Below are 25,328 nucleotides of genomic sequence, written 5' to 3'. Positions count from 1 at the left end.
ATCGGCTCGATTCTAATCCAGCTTCACTAGATGGTTTCGTTTGCATAACCCTGCCATTGTTCCGCGCTTTACATGTATAATAAGAATATTATAAAAAGGAGAGGAATAAGTCGGATGGAAAGAGTCGACGGCGAAAGTGGAGTGGAAAGCAGAAATAATGTGTTCGAATAAAATTTGCAAACGAATCAAGACTGCCGCTCGTTTATGTTCCCGGCTGTGCGCGAGACACGGAAAAATCGCAAGATCCAGGAGGAAATATTTGGCTGCGAGACAATCAAGAAAGAAAGTCTACTTGGTGGAACTAAGGGACGAGGGAATAATAATTTAATTTGACTCTATGTTTTAAACACGCTACTGATTTCAAGTTGAAACATCCAAGAAACTCTTCAAATATTCTTTATCGCGAATTAAGCAAATCGTCAAGCAGTTAATTATTAATCTTCGAATAATATACTTACAGGCAAACTGTTTTAAAATTACGCGAATTACGGCGATCGAGATCCCCGCGCCTCGTGAAACTGCTCTCGATACTTCTCATAAATATGTAATTTACCCTGCTCCCGTGAGAAATACTTCGTTTAACATTGATTCGACCAAGCAGCGAAGATAATGTACCAAGAAAATCGTCGACTTTTCAACACCTTTCGACCTCATCGTTTATTCAATTCCTTCGTGGGTTAAAACGAAGGAAAAAAGACAAGGAAGGCATACAAGAAAAACGAACAGAAAAGTACACAGACTTGCTTTACATTATTCAGGAAAACCGTTCATCCGTCCGGTATACTTTGACATTTTTCATTGCGTTTCCGTTATATTCTCCTGCTGAAAAGGACAAATTATTCCTACGACGAATTCTTACACAGGAACCACGAGTTGCGAACTACGTAATTTCTCGTTGACGAAACGTTCGACGCGGTGACGCAAATTGCAAGACGTGCTTGCAACACACTCTCCTTGTCTCGCGTCGAACTCGAACACGTGCTTCTTGTGGATTGCATTCGAAGCACATAAAGATGGCCCGTTGCGAAAAGCCGACGCGATGTCTCCTTAAACGTCGAAGTAAGTCGTTGCGAGAACATGGCGGCTCTAAATGCACACTTTCTCTAATTACGTTCTCGAATGATCGATTTTAGCTGCGAAAGTAGTCACGTATCGCGTAAAACGGTATTCGATATGTTTCAACGATGATTGGATCGCGAGAAACGCGGCCGATTAGGTGCCGCGAAAATTGTCGAGAATGATATCATTTTAATGGCGTGCTATTCGCACATACGATTAATCGGAGATATCGTGAATCGAGCGTGTCATTAGGTTGTTTGGTAATTTATTATGCAGATCGTTCGGCTGCGACGCTGCTTTCACCGATGAAATTAGAGACTGTTCTTTGGAGTGAAATTGGAAAGGGTCATATGCATTTCATACTCGTACAAGAGACCTGTTATAGAAGTATCATGAAGCTATCGTGATAGCATTGTTATGTAAATAATCTCCGTTGTTTTCCATTCTGAGAGGAAATACCAGGAAGAAACGAACTTGGAATATCACAACGCGATATTGAAATCTATTAGTAGAAACTAATAATGAAAGAATATGTATTGGTGAGTCACGTATATAAAAATAAAAATATTTATTCCGTACAAGCTGGTGTCATTGCATTCACATACTACTTCCGTCATTTATCATTTTTGTATTTTTCAAAACGTGTTGAAATGTTTGAGGTTCCCTGCGTTTTCTATTTTTTAAGTTAAGTTATATTACACAATTACGAAGCAACGACTAAATATTTTAAGATGAACGGAGAAGAACATAGATGGGACAATGAAAACGAGAAAATTTGTTCAATTTCAGAATGGTAGATAAGACGGTTAAAAAAGGACAGCATAGCAAACGTAAACGTAAATATAACAGAAAAGTTCTTTGAAAATACAATTTTAATCGCGGAGCGGAAACGTGAACGCTGGTCATTCTTCGAGCAAGTAAAGGCTTGAACTAGAAGCGATTGTCGCGTGACAAACTAAGGGTGACAAACGTCGAGTACCCGTGTGCTGGCAACTCGAATTTTGCGAACTTGCCGACAACTAGTCCCGCGAAATTAATTGTTGGTTCGTGGCAGGGCACGTTTATGAAAGCGCCGGACATTTCCAGAAAATTTACGTTCTTAAGAATCGATCAGCGGTTATGGCCGCAACGAGTGGTGTAACGCTGCCAACAAACTTCCTCGGGAACGTTTTAGCCGTTCCCTTTATTTGGACGATCGTTCCGCGACGCATCGATTTCGTATTAGGGACGCGTTAACGCGTTGCTTAACGTTTTTCCGATCATGAGACCGTTTTGCTGCGGTAAAAGTTGCTCGAGCGCGAAGCGTTTCGTGAGTTATAGCTGCCATAGTATGTCATTTGTTGTGTGTATAGTTCGTTTAAAATTATTAAATCCATAGGTGAACATAGTGTAAGGAACCGAAATAAATGCAAGAGACGTTCCGATTCCCGACTCTTTTTGCACGATTGAATTAATATTCAATTTTACAAGTTACAAGTTCCAGAAGAGTTACTAAATATCCTTGCTTAACATTAACAAACTTGATAACGGTACAAATGTTACTTTAAAAATAATGTCATTTAATCAAACGATAAGGCTAATCAGCCTATTTTATTTTGTTTTCTAATTGAACACTTCTTCTTCTACTAAATAAAGAGAACGAAGAAAGATACAATCACGGAGTAACACAGAACAGAGACGAGAAATCACGGGTATTCAAGGTCAAGTTAATCCGTTTCACTAAATTGCAATCTTCAATTGTCTAATTTAATAGAATCGTGCCACGTATCGCAACTATTTCGTGGTCACGTTGTAGGACCCTAAATGGCATTGTCCAGAGTCACGCGTGACCATCTGTTTGGTGAATGCGGCGCAACATAATTTCTACGGCATGCAGTACGCCATAAGCGTCGTCGAATTCTCGTGCGGTAAGCGTATTATCATAAGCCATAAGGCGCTTATCCAATTGCCGGCCGATGCAATTACATACATCACGATTACCGCGTTCGATGCAGCTCGTTAATGTCTGCTTCGTGACACGTCGAAGACGATGACGAGGAAAGGGAAACGACTGCGGAATGAAGTAAGATCGACAGAAAAAAAGATGGATAAGGGTACTTGAAACTGAGGGAAATGAAAAGTAGACGGACGAGAGACACGATTCCAGAGGAAGGGAGAGAAGGCTCGATAAAGAGCGAGGATGAAATAAGAAACATTTCGAGCGCGAAGACGAGCAGACAAGGCGTAGCGTTTCGTTCGTTTGACGGAGTGGAGCAAAAGGGGGCGAAAGGGGGGGGGTCTTCATTACGTCCTGAAAGGCTGCCGTTTTAAGAGCAAACGAATAGGAATAGTTAACAATGAAACAGAGGTGCCTGGGAACGGAAGCTGAAAAGGAAGAAAATTTGCACTTGATACTGGTCGGAAAGAAAAGGTCACAAATTAGAACATCCTACGTTTAATTTAATGACTTCTAGAGCACCGATCGTGGCTCTCTTTTCTCTCAGACGGAAAGTCAAATCGATTTTGGAATTGGTCACCAGCGGCGCGATCGATATTACGGTTACATTCACGACAATGAAATTGTACGAAATTGTACAATCTATAAGAATCACTGTTTATGCATCTTTTATTATACGATATATAAAAAAAATCATATACCAAAAGAAGTTCATTCGAGAAAACAAGATTTCCCCCTAAGTCCCCTAAACGTCTCCATTTAAAAACATTCTACCCTCCAGATCTACGTAATAGTGGAGCTAACCATTTTTCGTAAAGCACGTTTGTTTGACAAAATAATAAGATCTGTGTAAATCGAGGCGGCGATTCGAAGCGTTCCATCCAGTCCAATATTCAGGACATTTTTGCTCGCGACGATATTCCACCGTGAAGATTATTCCGGCGGCAATCGCGCGAGATTTCCATCCATAGAATAACGTTTATACCGTGGAAGGCGAAGGAAGGGAGGATGGAATAGTGGGGCACCCCTTCGACCATCATCCCTCTGCGAATCCACTGAACGAACGACACTAACGAAAGGGAGAACGGACGACCGTTTCAACCAACTCGCTTCTATTCCTCCTTCGAGACAAGCCGACGAGCGCCAGTTGAATCGTGAAATTTCATTCCCGTGCACATCCTCCACCGGTCGAGTCGTGAAATTTCAGTGGTCGACACTGGCGGACAGTTTCGCGACGGCACAGACGGGAAATCTCCGTTCAAGTAGCGTGTCGCGCTTACGTTCGTCCTCGTCGCGAACCTCGTCGTGAACGTTTCCATGCAAATTGCCGCGAAACAGTGTAATCCAAAATGGAGAAGAAGGATAAGCGGGCCGTTGTAAAACGACGCTGCGACGTGGTCGAAATGCTGCGCGTATGTGAATGCTCGCCACAGGGTGTCACAATAATCATGGAACGATGAGCAAGGAATGATTCTACGTGGAAGGATAAATGGAAAATATATAGAACGTAGTTTTTCAGACGATGCTTCGTTTTTAGGAAAGTCAAGCTGGAAAATTTGTTACGGACGAGTGAACTTGGCTAATTCCTGTTTGAGCGGTGCGTACAAGTGAACAACTAGCAAGATATTCCACTTCTGTGAAAATAAATCAAAATTGTAAAATAACGTCTCTTCGATTGATGCTTCGTTTTCAAGTAAATGGGGATCGACATGCTTAATCGATAATTAGCTTGGTACACGCATTCGATTTTCTCGAAAACGAAGCTTCAAATGAATAGAGATTCGATTCTACACTTTCGGCTTGTTGTTCACATAGAATTTTGCCGATTGTATTATGGTTACGGAAACACCCTGTATATTCACCTACACGCCGATACTGAGGCCTCCAGCGGGGACTGTCCTGTTCGATAATGGGGGAAACTTCAGCATTTTTACCTTATGCATTATGGAGAAGTCAGTTATTAGACGCAAGGCGAAGATAAAGAGAGACAAAATCCATTTTCTATATCCCTTCTTTTGCAGCGTGTAACCCTCGATCGGACCGTGGGCTTTTGTTTCATTCTCTTTCTTCCTCCGAAGGAAGGAAGAGATCAACCGGTGTTCACGAGGGCATACGTGATACCGGGAATACCAACGAAACATTCTCCGTCTCTATCTCGCCTCGGCTAGATATGGATTTCCAATTCAGCCAGATATTTTCAATATCGTTGTCGCGTCTATGGTATCCAACGTTCTCTCCACCAACGATGTCCTCTCTTGTATCCTGGCCCGGGACTTCGAACGAATCGTGACTTTGTAAAATACTCGAATGACTTCGAGACTCTTGACTTTTCAGCAACGCGTGAATCGTAATTTTATGTTCTGTTTTTTGATCGATCGTTGAGCTTATTTGTAAGAAAACGTACAAAATTCTCTTTCGAAGACAAAACAAGACGATACGAAAATTCGATGAAAGGAACGTTAATGGCGCCGTGAAACTCTGCAACCTTTGGAACTCGAGCGAAAGACATTTTTTGCCAGATAGACGAGAGGCAAGATGAAATTTCTACATGAACTTAACCTGTTCTAACTCACTTCGGCGGATCCAATGGACTGGAAAACGACGACAAGAGAAACCATACAAAAATACTCATATCGGAACGGATGGTCGATCCCCCCAACAAAGTCGAGGGTTGCGAGCAAATCAAGCATGAAGTTCTCTCATTGCAAACGAGAAACACGAATATCCTTCTCGTGGTCAAAAGTTCTTGCATTATTGATAATTCGATTAAACTCTACAACCGCGCGACTCTAAAACACGAAACAAAAATCCGTACGCTGAACGAACGCCCTCGAATTTAACCGTGAAATCAAAAAGAGAAACAGAGTAGAGAATGTGGTAAAAAATTGTCCGGGGGAGTACACGAGTCAGTCGGTGGAAAAGACGCAATCAGCGACGTCGTCGAATCGAAGCTATCCTATCGTCGAGACAGAATTAACGTTCTCGTGCAGCTAGATGGGCTTTAACCCGGCCAACAGAATAGACGAAAAACGAAGAAAGGGAGAAAGGTAGGAGAAACGAGGAGGAATGAACGGGAAGGTAGAGAAAGGAGGAACACGTCGAGGGTGAGAGGAAGCGAGAAATTAGAGGAGGTCGCGAGCGCGAGGAAAGTGAGGGGAAACTGCGAGATACCTCATCCCCGTGAGCTTTCCAGTGCTTTTCGAGTGCTTTACGACGTCTGCCGGATAAGTACGTAGAGCGGCGCAGCCGGGCGTTCGCTATACCAAAAGTATATATCGTAAAGAGAGTGCTTTCAGGGAGTTAGATGTCCTCGACCAGTTCAATCAACTGTACGCCAGGCAACAAACCACTGCCGTTAATTGGATCGCAGCTCCGAGTCCTGGCTTTACGAGGCCCAATCGCGCCAAATTATCCGACCTGCATTTCTGGATCGGCCGCAACCGACGTCCTTCCCTTCCATCGTTTCTTCTCTTGTCCCCTTCGTCTGCCAGGCGACATGGATCACGGAACCTCGGAGTGATGTTGGATCTTTTGAAAAAAAAGAGACAGAACGAGGAGACGCGGAAGATACGCGTATTGAATTGGTGTAAAAGGCGATAACGCGTACTATCATCGCGTAATATCATCTTGATCGTTTTTTATTTAATACAATTTATGTATTTGGTTTGCAGACGTATACAAGAGCGCGTGATACAGTAATTTTAGAGAAGGGAAAAAGAGAAAGAAAAATGGAAAAAGGAGAGAGGGTGAGTAGCAGACTAAGAGGGTGCTAATGGACTCGTCAGTAAGACTGCCTACATGTTGCGTACCTTAAACATCAGAATAGCAAAAATAAAACCAGAGAATGTATTTATAGCAGAAAGTAGTGGGGAAAGTATTTTCAAAAATGTATATTTCCATAGAAGTATCAAGTTCGTTTTAAAGTCAACTCCATTTTCTCAATAACGAATCATACTATCGAGCGTTTGAACTATGATGACAAACGAATGAACCGAAACCACCGATCGGGATACAGTTTACGAACGATAGTCGGCGACAGGGTAAACAGTTCTCGCGGCAATCGGGTCTAATAGATTGAATTCCTGTCGGGGTTGTGCTATCTCATCGATCGATCAAAACGAGCAAGCGAATCACGTTAGCGTCTTCGAATCAGAACAGGCGCCAGTTCTCCGTTTCTCTTCCGCTTTGCTTCTTTTATTTTCTCGCGGCATTCGAGTAGACGCAGTACGAAAGCGTTTAAGTCGAAATGTTTATTACAAGAGTTCATAATAGACTCGCTACAAGTTACTGTTTATACATTAGATTCTTGTAGCACGGCTGCGTGGTCATTAAACGTCAGTTAAATGAGCTTTTGCGAAGTTACGTCTGCTCGCGCCGCTTTCGAATCATTTTTTTTCCGCGTCCAGACTGGATGGAATGGGCTAGATGAACGTAGAACGCCTAATTATGCCGGCGGAGAATTAAAATATTCTCAGTAAACATTTAAAAAAGTAAAATAAAGAAGTTTCCATCGAGCAGCAGCCTTTAATTACAACTTAGTTCGCTCTTGCTTCGCGCTGATGCACACCGCGTCTTCCGCCCATCCGCCATTAATTTCTTCCTGTTTCCCTCCCGTGATCTTCTCTTCGCTTACGTTAATAAACGTTTCTTTTCCTACTCTCCGCGTTCACTTTGACTTCCTACCTTTTACCGCCGCGTCGTTTACTTCATCGTTAAAAACGTTTCCTCGCAATATCACGTATAAACGTCGCACGCTCGTTTACTCGAAAGCCTGTCATCCTCTTCGTTCTACTGGATTGCCTGATACCAGCGCATGGACAAAATTAAGTTTCAGAGGTGGAATCGAAATGATTAGCTAGACGTTGGAGATTTAGATTTAACGAAAACTAGACATCAATCGAGAAACACATGATTTTTTAGGTTTTGCAATTAAACAGAGTCTTTGTACCATCTTTATGAATTTGTAAACCTTTCCCTTTGACCGTATCAATGAATGGAAACTAACATTTCACATTGAAGAATAAATTCTACTTCGGGAAATGGAATGATCGATATCTGTAAAATGTTGTAGCTCACGATAATTACGAAAGAATGTATTTTGTGTCGTTTCATTTAAACTGTGTTTCCTCACAATGCAACCACTGAACTTACTTTTTTGTAACGGGACTGTACTTCTTTGCGCTGCTTCTATAGTTTCTTAAAATTTATCGTGTCATCGACCGAGCATTTTACGGGCTGACTGCTATAAGTCAGCGTCGCTGTGAACGCGAAAGGCAGCCCTAACTCCGCTTTAAAAAGCATTCGCAAGCTGCAATAAACGAGAGATGGTATTCGCGAAACGACCATTGGGCACACGACGAGTACACGATTATTTGAAAAATTGTTGAATCCCGCCACGCTGTACTATTCATTCCGAAAGCCATCGTTCCTCCAATCGTGACATCGTGATATCGCGATAACCGGTTTATCCGATGTCTTTGGTGCGTATAATCATCAAAACCACTTGATGATAAAGAGAAATATTCAATTCGTCATCATTTTTATCCAATTTCAAATTTTATTTATTTTGTTCAATCAAAAACGTTATAATACGTTGTTCTTTACTTTGGAAATTTTATATGTATTTATATATATTTCTTTTCTGCGAATTTCATACGAATTTCATACGATTCTGCAACATCAATAGTCTAGTCACTAACGTTTCAGCAAGTTCTAAGAGCAAATCGGAAAGCAGAGGAAACGAGAGAAGAAGGAAAAATTCCAGGACTTTATAATTCTCTGCATTAAGCCCGTTTTGGTTGGCTGTCCGAACGTAGTCACTGTTATTTCCCCTCGTTCCAGGAGAAAAAGTAAAACGCGTAGCGCGGAGTTCATAAGCCATCTCCCGGAGGCACGGTGTAAGCGTAAAGCGGAATAAACGTTGCCGCTACGTGTCCGTCCATGTGCACTGTTATATCGTGCTAACTTCGTCCCAGCGAACGTCCTTTATGGTCGTGCCGGCGAAAAGAATAAGCCGTTTCTGTTGATGCGACCACGGTGTCGTCTTAACGTTCTCGTACCCGCCGTTTCCCCCAGGTTTCCTGGCTAAGCTCGTAAAAGCTCCCACCGTGAATCGTGACTTCGTTGTTGCGACGTGAGGGAAACGCCTGAGAAATCTCGCAACGCCATTGACATCGTTATATACAGGAAAGAGTGATTGGGAAAGTTCGTTTTATATTAGGTATAACTGACTTTTTGATGGGTAGTTAATGGTGAAAATGTGGCTTTTGAGTGGAACAACTGTTATCTAGTATTCGATGAATATAAATCGAGATACTACCCCCATGTTGATACCAACATTTGAGGATATCTATCTTGCTCAAACAACTTTAAAATCAGCACAATGATGATTAAAACCTTCAATTTTTGCAGATCGACTTTCCTACTTCTTCGGTGTAACCCAAAGCCGATTCTTCCATTGAATCCTTCAAAGATGAATTTCTTAACACCATTAACATGAAACTAGTATATACATGCTATATAATTACCTCATAAATTATGCGATACTGATAAAAACAGTTCGACTTGATACGAGCATCAGTTTTTCCCCATAGATACATGAAGATCCATTAAAAATCGATGCGTGACACTTGGTACGGTCTGATAAGTGTCGATCGTGGCGTGGCAGACGAAGAAGAGCGGCGCCGTCTAGTGTTTCAACAGGACCGTTCGTCGGTTGGGTAAAAGGGGTTAGGCTAAGTGGCAAATACTGGATAGCGACGAGGTTCGAGTGGCGTCTCGTTTTTCTTACCAGGCTGCCGCGATCGTCAAGGTGAAGGGGCCTCTCTATAGGTTTTCGGAAATGGAGGCTCGGTCACGATGGCGATATCACGCACGTTTCGAACCGCTTTCGAGCGTTTAGCTTCGATTGGAGAGGTGGCTGCCGGATTCCGCGGAAGAAATAAAACGAGACCTCCGTCTGAAATCGTACGGGGAGCACCGGAAATTTCAACTCCCATTCGATTTCCGCCGCGTTTACGGCCAACCTGGCTCGTTATCCCCCGCGTTTTTATCTAACACGGCACGAGGCGGGTTTGATTTATTGCTAAATACGCGAGGGTCGTTCGGTGGCCGCTGCTGACTTTCGCTTCAACGACCCTTGCGACGATTGTATCACTCCTTCCCATTTTATAACACTTGCTTTATCGTGTATAATATATATTGAGTATTTAATTCAACGAAATTCTCTAACGATATTATTGTAAATGTATGGAGTACATTTTTTTATTGGAGTACAAAATTTATACGGAAAATTTTTGTGAATGTATTATGTGAATTGTACGAGACTTTTTGAAATTTCGGTAGTACTATAACGAAATACGATTGTCGAAATATATTGATAACATTTTTAATCGATCTCGATGATAGACATTCACGTTCACTTTACTCTACTTATTCTAAATCATTTTCCTTTTACAGTAAACGGCAACGAATGGCAGTAATTGCGACCAAACGCGACTCATGTAATGGAACGAGAGTGGAATCGCGTAAAATTACGATTAAATGGTTATAAGACTGGTTTATGTGACCGATACCGTGGACCTGTCCGTTCCCTTTCGCGGCAATTGATTGCGAACGCTGTCGGCCGATCGGTATCGTTTTTATTTATGAATCAGGAGCCCGTTACCAGGGCGCAATGTAATGAAGCAATTGCCGCGTTCGATTTGCAATTTGTTCCCATTGCGATTTTAATCGAGATCAAGTACAATCTGAACCCGTTCACGCGGATACGAGAAGCGTTACTGACATCTCGAATATACTCGATTGCGCAGAAGAAGCGAAACGAGACGATAACAAAATTATCTACTTTTATATCGGCCTCGGGAATCGAAAAATGAAAAGTTTTTCAGAAAGAATTCATTTGAAATTGTAGATAGAATACTCCAGAAACCGATTATCAATGATTTAATTTTATCCATTCTATATAATCTATATCACTATCACGCGTTATTCATATCTAATCTTTTGAGTGACGAACTTCGAAGGTGGATAAATTAACAAACCACACGTTAGTGTCTTCTCCTCCACTTCGTTGAAATTATAAGAATAAGAATTGAAGGTAGATAAAACTCGTCTAATGGACGCATTGTATCTAACCTGGCTCCCAATGTCAGCCGCCAGAGATACGGTAAGTGACAGAATACAAACACGCTCGCACGAGCATCTAGATAACGCCATTTTCAGAGGAAACCTGGCCATTTGGAAGGAAGACACGGTCAATGTTAGCACACGTCACGTCCTCTGTCGCATTGCCGCCAGTTCCGCTCGTATCATGAACTGTCACGCCGGCTCTCCCGGTTATAAACACTTGGTGCGTAACTGCACACTTTAAAGCTGCAATATTCGAGGGAGGTAACAAGCGACTGAATAAACATCGACCACCTTGCTTCGCGTGCCATCCTTGTTTCAATTCTACTCCGGTAGTTTACCGCTATTCAACATCTTAATTTAATCCAGAACCGCGACATGTAACACGTGTCATGGGAAGTTCACGGCTGCAAATGTTTGCTTACATCGAGAATAATGGAACAATTTCAATTGGTAATATGTTTCAAGATTATCGTTTACGATAAAACAAAATGATGATCGGTAAAAATAAAATTAATAGTAATATATAATCGTGATAAAAATACAACGACAAAATATAGTCATACAAATTTACACTGCCCGCAACTTAATCGTCAAGCGTAAGAGAATCGATAGTTTCCGTATACCACGAAGATCGAATCGTACTTCGCAACACGGAAGTTAGTATTCAAGGTCACAGGGGCTGGGTAACTTCAATGGTCGAGGTAGAGGAACGCGTGACTCGATCCACGGGGCTCGAGAACGTAATCCCATAGCAATGTTTGCCGTCCGTGACGCGATACCGATCGCGTCGTGCAGCCTGATGGAACGAGAAGGGAAAAGCGGATCGCGCGATGTTCGACTGTTTATCGTTGTTATTGTTTTTCGACCCTATCTCAGCCCAGCCACCCCCATCCCGGCGGAATCCGATTTGTAATGGAAATGCAATGTTCAATGCCGGTTTAATCCTTCGTCCGCCGTAGGAGCCTTTTGTAACGCGCTGCTTCCAGGGAAAAAGCGGAGGAAACGGACGGCTTTAGAGATCCGTCATAATCGTTCTAGGGCGATCTTTATTTTTCGTACAAACGTCGCTGCTTGAGAGAGAGAAAGAGAGAGAGAGAGAGAGTCAACGAGATTTTTTGCGAAAGATTACGTCCGAGTATTCGATAGCGCACACGGAGCATCAATGACAAACTACATAAATGGTCACGTTTCCAAAAGCATTATCTCGTTCGTTGCTCGTGAACTCGCTCTCGCGGATGCAAAACTAACCCCCGTAGAAAAAACGACCAGAGCAGTTTCCCACTTAACAAACGAAAACTTCCAACCAACCCGAAAATGTGCAAAAACGGGAAAACCACAAACGCGAATCTCCTCTCTACGCTCGTACCTTTTACTTTTTGCCAACAATTAAAAGAACGTAAGTATCGCCAGAGGGGTTGTTAAGCAACGGTTAGGAGTTCCTTCGCGAAGTAAGGGAAGTTCGGTCGAAATAGCGACTCGGAGTCAGAGTGGAGAGAGGCGGCGAGCGGAAGGGTGACAAATCAATGGCGGATGGTAGGGTAGGTAGCGGCATATGAGCGCTGGGCTCCTATCTTATCAACGCATTATTCAACGGCGGAGGCTGCTCGGGACTCTAACTGCCTGCATTTGCATAAATCCATAGATCTCCCGGACCTGCTCGGCTGCCCGGCCGTGTCTATCCATCTCTGGATGCATGCATACAGCAAATTACAGTGCCCGCAAGCGGAATTGTGGGTGGCGGACCCGTGTCCTTCCCCCTCTGCCTGCCCCCCCCCTTTCACGAAAGGACCCCGAAGGGAGCCAACACGCTTGCCGGCTAGGTAAGGCCAATGGAAGGGGCTCGGTAACATTCACTTTGCCGGTGGCTTTGTATTGGATCGTTAACGACACCCCTTCCTGTGTACCTTCTGTTATCACCCTACGCTATCTCTCTTATTGTGCGCCCTTCCTTTTCTATGGGTCTACTAGGACTGGAAAAAATTTCGTGCACATCTCCAGGATTCTGGGAGATAGATAATCGGTTACGTGTTTAATGGTTGATGACTGAGTCGAAGAATGGTAAAAAATACCGCGTAGAATCGTTTTATAGTTATACACTATCGATCTAAAATTCCGTTACGTTAAAAAACTGTTCAGGGAAATATCGAACGAGGTAAAGACTGTTGCTGCGAGAATTAAACGATAGTAGTGGAACGATGTTGAAGATCGACCATACGTTTTTGCTCGAATGATAGTTTTAAGATTATTGGTCGTCGTGACCCAGTATGGAATCGATGCAAACTTTATCCTGTTTGCAGATCAATTTTACGCCGATATAAGAAACTTCGCAAAAATCCAGTAACCCGTAACAAAAAGTACTCGCTGAACCATTCACGCACTGAAATTGGTCGGTTACATCCGTTGAAAATTTCTCCACGAAAGTGATCCGCACGCTCAAATACGCGCGGGAGATCCTCGTTTATCGAATCCATTTGCGAGATCACGCGAACGACGTATCCGCGGTAAGACGAGTCTAACGGATCGCTAATCAGCAAGTGAAACAAAAGGATTTCCACGGCACAGAGGTGGCGGGTTTCCACGCGGATCTAAGGTCTCTCTCTCTCCCTCTCTCTCTCTATTCGTCTCTGGAGAGGATTGCCGGGCCACTCAGCTACGGAATGGTTCGTTAGCAAAAGGAGACGAAACTGTAAGTCCCGGTGCAAATACCGTCGATTACGTGCTCGCCTGTACGATTCGGTCTTCGTTGAATTTCTCCGCGAACGGTATCACGGCAACACGGTAATATTTGCAAAGCTTTGTTATCCGACCGACTCACAAAACCGGCGATCGTATGCATTGCGATTCGAAAATTTATTCGTTCGATGAATAATTTAACTCCGGTTATCCCTATATCCTGTATGAATTATCGCGTCCTCGCTCTGTCATACGCGAATACCGTCGAAATTTCGTTTGGAAAACAACGCGAAGAAAAACGTTGTTTCCAGGCATAACTCACGTGGATAACGTTCTCGATAATGCCTTAGCAATCGAAAATTCAGATTACCTTTTTCATCGAGAATTCGAAGCGTTCAATTTCGTAAAACGAGGCCAGCTTTCAACGAACTTTTTAATAAATCGACTGACCCAATTTCTCTTCTGACCCGTGTACGCAGGAAACGGAACAATAAGCAGTATCATAGAACCGATCGCGTTGAAATCGCGCGGTAAAACCCACGGCACGAAACGAGACGGAATTTTTGACAAGGCTTTTTCGCCCGACCGATAAAATATATTCATTTTCCTATTGAATTCGCAGATAATTGGTGCGAGTCTGAGAGTGTCTGATACCGATCCCCGAGTTCTCACGAGTCGGGTGCAACGGACGCGTAATAAATTCCAGGTTTACCTATTCTGCTTGCGACAGGAATTATTCGGCGAGCTCGTAGGTGCACGATCGATTTAACCGGGCGAGGATGAAATACGAGAGACGCGCCAATTCGTTGCACCGATTCAGTCGTTCCTGTACCATTACCTGTCGATCCTCTGCCGATTGTTTCACCGACTTTTTTCCTGTCCCCGATTAAAAATTTCGAAAAATATTCCGCTAACGACCACGCAAACTCTACTAATTCTTCGAGATCGAAAGACTTTTTATACAAAAGGAAAGAATCTATTGCGAGGAAATTTTGAAAAATTTGCATTTCTTTATGATGTAAAGACATGTAGTACGACGTACTACATATTTGGCGACATTTACAAAACCTATGACTAAATCATGGCAATCCACTGAACCGATCTTATGAACTTGGGTTTAGGAAACATTACGCTTTACCATCTTCAGCCACAATCAGCAACGAGTTTCATCCGTAAGTCCACTTATAATCTAAAAGCAGGACTCCGGTGCTACCCGTACATCGATACAACAGCCTGAACGAGTTTATTCCGGAGGAGCCAGCTGCTCACCCTTAAAAACACCGTTGTCCTCTTGAGCGGTGCATCACGGACGCGTTATCTGCCGGCTGCTCGAACAACGATAGGGCAGTACGAGGGTGGAGAGTGCGAAGTTAAGTCGAGCCCTTGCTCGAATGTCTCTGACGGCAGCGAGACGAGTAGTTAATTAACACCTCCCGTTACCCATACCCTTCTTCATCCCTTGCATCCGGTGGAGGCTAGCTTTTCCGCAGAACAGGCGCGGTGGCAGCCGCCTTTTTCACGGTGGAGGAACGGTCTCCTTCGCAGAATTCGCCCGCGTGGCTGGCTTTTTCAAAGCTGCCGTAACCCCGGCGAGAAGTTGGAAAAGGATCTCCTTCCTTCGTAATTTTTTCCGTTCTCCTCCCGTCGACCACGAAGACCGGTTGGTAATTAAGACATTCTGTGGTAGAAAGGAAGTCACCGGCAAGTCCCTGGATCTCATGTATTTTTAATTTAGATAGTGACCGAGAAGGATCTAGAGGAGGAGGATCCACCGTTTTGGAACTGGCGCAAAAGACTCCGACGATGGGGTTTGATCGTTCAAGTGGTTGGTTCTTACATTGTCAGCGTTCTCTTCTTCTCCAAACTGTCGATGGAGCAATTTTCTGCGATTGTGGCAAAGTGGTGGAATTGGGAGCAGATCGTGTGATGTCGGTAAATGGAGCGTTTGTTTTGTCGTTTGATTTAAACGAATGATGTAACACACAGTAAACGTTTCAATATATTATACATATACACACGATAGGTAACATTTATACCTAACAAAATTCAGTAATATTTTTTACGAAGTCTATCTATCTACTTTCTCATATAGAGCGGGTGGTGTTCTCGCGAGGACTAGAAAGTCATCAAAGAGGGAAATAAACGACGTTCCGGCGAACACAGAGCATGCGCTCGGTAATATCTCAGTTGGATACAGCGAAATTTTCGTCGTTGTTGACCACTACGCCGAAGGATCCAGTATCGCGAATGCCTCGAGGTACGTCAGGTTATGTGATACCGGTAATAATTCTATGAATTACGAGCTTAACCCGGGCTGACCTCTCATTTTCATCAAGCTTCCACTCGCAGGGAGCTGTGTCATCTCGACAGGACGTGTAATGCAAAGGTAATGATAGCGGTTTGGAAACGGACGTTCAGATGTATACATCCAGTTTGTTTCGTGAATTTTGTGGTCAGTGTTACTAGTGTTTCAAACAACATTAATACTCATAAAGCGTTACGAAGTTTTCAATTTCCCTGTAGATCTTCTCATAACGAAATATAAATAGAAAATTCGCTAAAACAATTCACTGCGATATTATATACTCGAAGATTACACATCGAATAAGCTGAATCTATTTCCTTCAAAGGCTTTTCACTCTGTTGCGGAACAAACTTCCAACCATCCTAAAAATTCCTCATATATTTGCATATGTCACATCAAGTAGGATAATCCTTCCATCTTACCGTTTATAACTCCACTATACCAAACCAAACGTCGGCGATTGAATCGATCTTTAACTATTCTCATCTTTACATCAACCCCAAGACCCCATGAGTTGACGACAAATATCGATCAAGACATGACAGAAATAGTATCCAAAGGGTATCAATGTAGGAAACGGAAATGGATTTGGTGTTCATTGGTAATCAGCGATACGGTCGATCAATCATCAACCTATGGAGGGGTGGCAGCCAATGGATAGTCATTAATTAAAAGCGGAATTCGCGCGAATGAACCGGCAATGAACACTTGACCGGTCGACTGGATTCGCGGAACATCGTCCCGATTGAAGTGGCCCTCCTTCCCCCGATTTCGGCGATGCAGCGCGGTAGGTCGGCCAAGGGTGAACCTGGAAGGTAGTGTCGGCAAGGGGTTACCACGATCGGCCCCCTTTCGGCTTGCAACGATCCGAAAACCAGCCGGACAGCTCTGCAATTTCGATGCTAGCCCTGTAATTTGATCAATTAACGCTGTACGGCCCTGTTCGCTTGAGAGTGTGGCTAGCTCCTCCCCTGGTTCGTTCTACGTGGTCAGGGGATGCTGCGAGTTCCAGGTATCGACTGTGTTCAGGAAGTTCGATTATGGTCGCCGGTTGTGTTCCAGTGTTACTTAGATGTCATTGAGAAATGTGAATTTTGTAAAACATATTTTGGGTAACGTTAAAAATAGCTGTTTCGACTTATGGAAAAATGAAAGCTAGTTTTCATAGAAAGTAAAGATTTCTAGAAACAAAGGTAGTTTCATATATATAATATATATGATATATTTAGCTACATGGTGTCGAGGCTGGATTCGATAGAAAATGAAGATTGCTAGAGTTAGGGCTGTAAGTTGTAGTTCGAGAGCTGCTTCGAAGACTACAAATTGGGTTTGGGTTGCGAGAGAGTTAAGAAGTGGGAGTTGGTAATTTTGTTAGAAACGCTGAGAGGGAAAATTATAACGAATCAGTTTAAATTCACAGAATAAATGAATATTTAAAAGAGGTAATTTTATCGAAAAGTGTGTTCGCTTCTTAATGGCGTTCCTTTCGCCATTGTTAACGCTGTAATTTGCTTCTGAAGGAACGGTGAAAAGTAAAAATACGCCAAACGTATTTAAAAGGAAGTTCATTAAAAGCCTGAAGCAGTCGTTGAACATTAGAGGTGGCGATTTTGGCAGGTTCGTTGGGAGCAACGTGCAAAGAAAAAATTAGCAAGATGAAAATTATTTTTACAGCACGGAACGAGTGTAAAACAGAAACGCGCGGGCGCGCAAAGGTAAAAAATTAAGCGGGACAACTGGCGTTTCAGTGGAATATCTAGTTTAAAGGCCGAAAGCAACGCAGGCACAAATATGTGCGAATTTAATGGCAAAGGGATATGCGAATTCCCAATTAGCTACGTTAATTAACCGTCCATATCCGAGCGCTCGAGCCAAAAATGTTGCTTATTAACCTTGTCGAACTGACATTTTTCAGAAATTTCATTCCCTATGAAACGAGATCAAAATTAAATTTAAATAAAAGATTCAACGACGAAGATCCGAATTCTTTGTAAATGATAAGCGATTCATGAAACGGAGCGGCCATTAATAACGTCGGTATTCAAATTACGGAACGACATTCGCTCTTCGAAAATTCCATCGATCGATCATCGCTGAAACCGAAGGAGCGCGTCGCCGGCTCGGTTGAATACACAAATCTCGTAGTTAATAATCGATCGGCATAGCGTTAACTCGCCAGAATCCGAGGTAATTCACGAGATTTGTAATGTTCGGCTTTTCAAGCATTGTACACAGGCCGCGCATTACCGTCTCGTCGTTAGCAGGACGTACATGACGTCATTAGAACGAAGTGCTGCTTAACGGGTAGTTAACACATAATTACTGTGTACAACGCGCGCACGCGCGTTGCAGTGGTTTACTTATGACGTCGTCATGCACTCCGCGCGCGCGACCGTCCAAACTAGCGCCTCGATATCAATCTCTCTCTGTCTGTGGAACGTTGATTACGCGAATGATTTCCAACTCTAAATTGAATAACGCCGCAACAGCTAAGAGCACCTTCGTGTTAGAAGACTGAGATTCGCTCATACGAAATGATCGTAACGAAAAGGTATCGCGCAGATAAAGGTAAATTGTTAAATATTGGTAGCGAAATCATTGCAAGATTAACTTAATGGACTGGGAAACTTAGTAGGAAGTTGTTGGTAACTAAGAGAAGAATGAATCGTAATTGAGATATATTCATGTTAATCAAGTGTTCGAGTATAGCGACGTGGGCGGTCGCGACATTAAATTTGAACATAAAATTACATTTCGGAAACATATTGTCGGCCACTGATATTACAAGCGAAACTCATTAAGTAGAACTTTTGGCAAAACCAAGGCAAACATTAGTAAAATGCTCGATTCTCCATCTGGATTAGAAGCAGTTATTAAGTGGAATTTCCTCGGCCGCGCGGGAAGTTCTGGAGGGTGAGAAACCACCATCGTGCAACGTTACGTTTCGAACACGAAATTCAAGAGTTATTCAGTTAATCGCGGCAGTTGCAAAATTCTGAAATTGCGGCTCTCCGCTCGTTTTCGTTCCGTCCGATGAGGATACGAGTATTTACTTGCCACAAGAATTAATTGTTTGTGCAATTTAGCCATTCACATCGACAATACCGAATGACGATCTCTCTACAAGGAACGAAAAAAAACCGGCTGGTAGAGAGAAGAGAAGAAACAATAGGAACGTTAAATTCGAAAGTGCATTTCACGGAACGATCGTCACGATGTTGAAGTCTATTTAAAAGCCGATTTCACGCATTTCCGAAACGTTCAATATATATCCGGCGTAGACAGATTCGCAGATTTTCGTGTCCCTCTTTTCTAAGTAAATTTACGTTCGAAGCGGAAAGATAGCAATAATTTAATGTTTTCGCACAACTATTTGAGCTGATAATTGGTTGCATCGAAGTATCTGTGTATGAGGGCCAGACACTGTAGGATGAGTGACATGGTTTCAAGCAGATCGAAATACTCACGACCTCGCGCATGAAAGCGATTTCAAATTCTGTCGAATTTTTGTGTCGATTTAATTCGGTAGTTAAGATGATTGAACTATAATGGTATTAAGGATTGCTGCTCCGCGCTTGCAACATCTTTTTGCAGTACATTTTCGGAATATCTATTTTCGCGAATTGAACCTTAATAGCTAATCTCGTGGTAATTAACTTCAACCCTCGAAGCGCAAGCTATATAAAAAAGTTTATTTAACCGACACTTGCTTCTCCGTTTAAATGTTTAGCAACACTTTACGTTCGTCGAAGAAGCCATGCTATTAAACATAAAACGTTTCACCAGTCTTGCAATTCGTTTTATCCTCCAGCCGCCAGCAAATTCCTCTAATTATACCGGGCGGTTTATTACCATTTTTTGCACCATTTTTTCCCATAAAAACTATAAAAACGCCTTAACCAAGAAAACAGAATCGTAGGTTACCAGGGAAAAATAGTCTCTACATCGTCGAGTTGTCTTCAGCGATGTTGCCGAAATTTGCAACGACCAACAACCTCCGTAAAGAGTCCCAGATTGGAGAGGAACGAAAGCGCTTCTTTTTGATATCCAGCGACACGTGAAATTCCTACGATAACTTCCCGTTTGTTTTCGTCAGCGATGCAAGGAACGATCAAACGCGGGGAGAAATAAAAAGCAACAAAGCTCGTCGGCTTAGATTGATTTTTGCACACATGGAACAGTCTGTATCTTAGCTGTTGCTCCGCAAACGGTAGTTTGCGCCTTTATTTGCCAGCTGCATTCCGTTTGGACGAGTGTATACGAGTTTTAGGTTCTCAACAGAGGAAACACGCTCGTCTATGTGAAAAAACGTGTAAAAGAAATGGCGAGAGAAAAGCGACGAAAGGGGACGGAGACGAAGAAACAGACGAAGAAGACTAGGATAAAAGAGTAGAAGGGGACGAAGCCTGGAAATCTTTGGGAAGAAATCGAAATTGCAGGTTTTCGTCGAAACGCTGGACTGGTAAGACGTGACCGAATTGCCAGAATAAGGGACGGCGCGTGTTCCAGCACCAAGATAAATAGGATATTCCGGATAAATGCTTACCTACGTGCTTTCAAATGGTATCGAGTGTTCTCTACGAGCCGGCCAGGTACTCTTCCGCGACGTTTCAGGAATTTCCCTACAAAGCCTTCCGACGGTGACACACCTTCTCCTGGTGCTGGCGTATCCCTGGTTGCGGCCGCTGCACAAGACCGGCATTACTCAGGCGACATACCGTCAGCTAAATGAACCGAATAATTGCAGCTACCGACTAGTGCTCGCAAAGCTCGTGAATCTCTTTTGCTTTTCGTCGTTCTCCTTTATACCCTTCCGGCAGTGATTATGCCTTGGTTCAACGATCGAAACTCTGCACGAATCTTCGGAATTTGTAATTTTAATTTTAACTCTAACATTTTTCTTATAGTTTTCTTTCTTATTTGTAGCGTTGGGGATCTTATGATTCTAAAAGATTATTCGTAAGCAACGCGTTGAATCATCCGCGACTCCGTGGAAAAAAACAGGACAAGTAAAGTTCTATCGTTTATCATCCGACGGAGGCTGGATCAAATTTTTCTCGAAAACCCTTTCGGGAGCGGACGGACTCTTGACCAGAATCGAGTAACCTTCCCTGTCACAATGCCAAAGTCACTAATGTCCCTGTGCAAAAAATCGCGTCACGCCCATTCTCGATCCTTCAACGTCGTTGTCAAGCCGCTGTCAATTGCATGTTCGACGGAACGGCAATTTTCGAACGAGACTCGATCATCGTTCAGAATGTAAATAAAACGCAGGAATAATGAAGAATTGTAGGGGCGATGACGGGCAAATGTTTTCCACAGCAGTTACGACTCTTTGCGTAGTGAGATTTCCACGAACGACTATTTGTTACTTTACTACGTGTTTCGCGTATCGAACCGGTTTTAAAATAGTCGAAGATTATATGGTCTTCAGATGTCAACGTTTTTGAATGATTTTAAATACTTGAAATAAAAGTTTGATTATTTGAAAAATTTCACAGCACTTTCAACGAAGCTAGTCGACGATTCTCGGAGCGAGGGGTACGAATTTTATCAAGCGACCGACGTAAATATCGATAAAAGTTCCATCGACCCGATAGAAAGGCATTTTCAGCGAGGTAAAAAGCTTCTCCTGTAAGAGAAATCGAGATAGTGCGAGAGGTAGAACGAGACGGGACGAGAGCGGGGAGAAGTCGCGGAACCTAATTGCTTGATCGACAGGAACGTCGTTCGGATCTGGACGGAGGAAAATTTCTCCTCGATCCTTCAATGTCGTCGTCAACGTCGCGTCAACAGCACTCCATTACGAGGCCCACGATGACGACAATGTTGGTGTTCTCCCCCTTTCGATCGATCTACCCGCTCTGGAACGGTGCACTTTTAGCGTCTGCGTCTCTCCGGTTGACGGGTAAATATGGGTGCAACTTAAATTCGGCGGGTTATCGACCACGCGCGAATAAAATCCTGCAACCAACGTTCAATCGTCTAACTTTTTACGACTATTTCCTTCTTCCTCCTTTTTTTCAATTTTTCTTCTTTCTTTCGCCTCTTTTGTTCTCACAAGCACCCGTAAGCAAGAAAGTGTAAAAAGTTCGCTTAACAACTTAGCGAGTAGGTATCTGGTCGCGGCTGTCGCGCAATTTCCAACGGAAGAGGCACGTCTGGTGGCGCGCGACGCTTAAAAGAATGTAAAAACCGGTATGAACGCTTTAAAAAATTAAACGGGAACTGCTTCCATTTTCTTCCGTTGCTGTTCCGTTGCCGGAAGACCAGCGAACGGACGAGATTTCAATTATGAACGCGTTATCTGCCGGCGGAGCGCGGGGGGAAAGTTTTCCCATTAAAAGGAGCGTGCGACGATCGAAACGGATTACACGAGCATTAGCACGGAATCTCGCGGCTCATTTTATGCTCCACCGACGAATGGAAAGTTTGTACGTGACGCGGCCACGGGCCCTGTCATTGAATTTGTTCTCCGTTTCGTTGTTCGCTTTGATAACCCTTTGTGATAAGACATTTACTATCACTCTACTATTCGAAGTACAGTACCTTTCATTTTCTATAACAATCCTAAGACTAACTTCAAACGAACATTTCAAAGATCGCAATGCTTGTAATATTTCTTCAATTCGATTCAAGTAAAAATATAATGAACATCACAGTGTTCGCTATCCCAGAGTATCGCTCGAATAATTACGAGTGAATTAATTCGTAAAAGCAGTAAAAATTCATCCCTCAATAGGTTAGATACAGTTTCACATTCGCCTATTTCCAATTCCCCAATATCATCGACACTCACTGCTCTTCTACCTTTTCTCGCCTAGTTTGCCAATAAAAATAAGCATTTCGTAGAAAAGACAAAGATAAGCTAGCTGCTTGTCCCGTTGCTCGATCAGGATCTCGCGGCCGGGATATTTGCAATTTAGATACGGCCACGTACAGTGCAGGCGACACGACGGATTCGTCGCATCCAACGACGACTACGACGGGGTGAACGAGGACCAGGAGGAGGGAAGCGGCTGGGAGACAAATGTTTCGGAGGGGGTTGTTGGTTGGTTGCTTGCTCGCAGGCGTCGCGATGTTAAATAATCGCGTCGCCGGCACGTTTTCGCGTAACGAGGACGTTTATCAGGATCCAGCAACCGGGAACTGATTTACAAATAGGCCCCGAGAGGCGGCGCCCCGTCCTTCGTTCGCCCTCTTGCTCCTTTCGCCCTGGCAGAGACGAATCAGGCTGAATTTTCGCGCTGCTGCCTCGCTGGAGGACGCTTTCCGGTACTCGAGTGCCGTCGCGAAACTCGACGAACCGACCTCTCCTCCCCCGATGAAACTTTCGTCCCTTGGCCTCGTGAACACCTCCGTAATACGTATTCTGATGCCACGGCGGAGAGGTCGCGAGTGCACCCTCTCAAACAGCCGGGATCTCGTCTTGCTTTAAATTGAAATTAAAACTGTACGAACTTTTTTAACGATGATTAGCAGAGTTTAGGATAGAGGTAAGAATTGGCAGAAACAAAGAGAATGCGAAGTACGATGAAACGGAATTCGACTATCCTCGTTTTGACATAAAATCTCTCACAAACTCTGACATAAAATTGAAACGAAATATTGTACAGATCGAAAACGATTCTCTCGTACAATATTTTCTTCAAGCTTGAAAAAGTTTTTTAACGATACGAAAAATTATCGAATTAAGAACGATGCAAAGGACATGGCGAGATTAATCGTGCAATGACACAAATCATATTATAGATTTCAGACTGTAAATCGTTCTATCCATCGAAAACATTGATCTATGCTACCGAATAGCGAGGTTAGAAAACAGAACGTCTACACCGCATTAGCAAAGACAAACAGTCGCCCCGCGCAAGTTTCTCGATCTCCCTCTTTATTTACATTTGAAACACCAGGAATTCCCAACCGACAGCGTGAACCGACATTTAAATATCCGCACTCGCCGATGTTTCGAATCGTTCTCGAATCGTCGTTAACCGGTTCTCCGGGATGAGGGGAAAATGTATGCGCAGACGTAAACACTGGTTGGCCGGTCGATCGAAGGAAACGAATTCGAAAGCAACCCGAAGTGGCCCGTAATCCCTGTTCCAGGCGCTGCAGTACGACGGACGACCGCAGCCAAGAAGAATAACATTAATTCGCGGGAATTTATATTCCGTTGGTATCTTCGAGGACGAGCGAAGTGGATGCCGCTGTCTTTTTCTTGGCACTGGGACGGAGAGTTAGCCTAAGACGCCTTTCTCCCTTCTCTCCTCGTTTTCCCGTCGATGGCGTCGTTACATAGCCCTTCCCAGGTTTTTCTTCCCCTGGGAAATCATTTTCATTTAAGATCGGCTACGACAACGCCTCGCGACCGAGCCGAACGCGAACTCTAGAATAAATTATTTCCTCGGCCTTCTTTTCTATCCCGTTTTGCCCATCAGTCCGCGCTGGTCTATCCACTTCGTGCTCGTTTTCCTCCTCTAGCGCAGCATGTTTTGCAAACGTCTTCAACGCGGAAGAAAAATACCCAGAGGAGAGGCTTCCCGGACCGCGGTTCGCTTTCAGCATCAACCTTACAAACACAGATGCCGTGGCACCAAAGAAACGACCTGCCTTCCTTTCAGCGGCACGCTTCAACCCTCCTACCTCTGCTGAAACCCTCATGGACGACGTTGTGAAGTAATTATTGCGTAAAACGCGCGGGAAAGTGATCCGTTTGATCGTGGTAAAGCAAATATCAAGATATTCTAAGTATCTTTCGGAGACTCTCTGTTATTCTATTAAATCATAGAAAGAGATATCTTCCGTTGGAATACGTCCGTTCCCTTTTATTCACTAGCGCGTCCCTTTCTGTTTGTATTGTTTAATTCATTATACAAGTATCAAGGAAATTTCTCAATACCTTCTAATATAAATAAAGTTTCATCGATCCTACAAAATACTCTACCTCTTCCTTCGGTAAAAAACACGTTTTACAATACGCACGTACGTACGTTGCCCGTAGCAGTCACTCGACACCGAAACGTAGCAGGGTCTAGTGAAAAAATCAACCAATGCGCGGATGAAACTGTCGTTCCCGGTCGGTAAAATCGTTTCGCTTTAACGAAGTCACGCACAAAGCTCGTCGCGTGCCACGGTCCGCGAAGAATCGAAAAATACATTCGTTCTCGCGTGAAAACGGACAAAAAACACCGACTGACAGGGGAGACGAGAGTGACGCCGGGTCGG

The 25,328-nt window shown here is 43.5% G+C and overlaps 1 protein-coding gene and 1 long non-coding RNA gene across 12 annotated transcripts in view; one reads left to right on the top strand and one right to left on the bottom strand.

Moving 5' to 3' along the window:
- LOC126867318 (farnesol dehydrogenase-like) overlaps window positions 1-25,328 on the bottom strand; it is a 66,103-nt gene that overhangs the window by 19,978 nt on the left and 20,797 nt on the right. The window lies entirely within an intron of this gene.
- Window positions 1-25,328, top strand: part of LOC126867377 (uncharacterized) — a 58,925-nt gene that overhangs the window by 16,602 nt on the left and 16,995 nt on the right. Inside the window, exons 3-8 of one of the 10 annotated variants that reach the window (XR_007690278.1) lie at window positions 9,589-11,162; window positions 11,219-11,345; window positions 14,920-15,458; window positions 15,534-15,730; window positions 15,891-16,055; window positions 16,148-17,058. This is a non-coding gene — a long non-coding RNA (uncharacterized LOC126867377). Of the gene's footprint in view, window positions 1-9,588; window positions 15,463-15,533; window positions 15,822-15,890; window positions 16,056-16,134; window positions 18,589-25,328 lie in introns of those variants that run through there. The other 9 variants (XR_007690242.1, XR_007690253.1, XR_007690260.1 and 6 more) reach the window with 9 other exon arrangements.

This window comes from Bombus huntii, chromosome 1 (genome assembly GCF_024542735.1).
Source record: "Bombus huntii isolate Logan2020A chromosome 1, iyBomHunt1.1, whole genome shotgun sequence".
Taxonomy (NCBI): domain Eukaryota; kingdom Metazoa; phylum Arthropoda; class Insecta; order Hymenoptera; family Apidae; genus Bombus; species Bombus huntii.
This window is presented reverse-complemented; position numbering and strand designations above follow the sequence as displayed.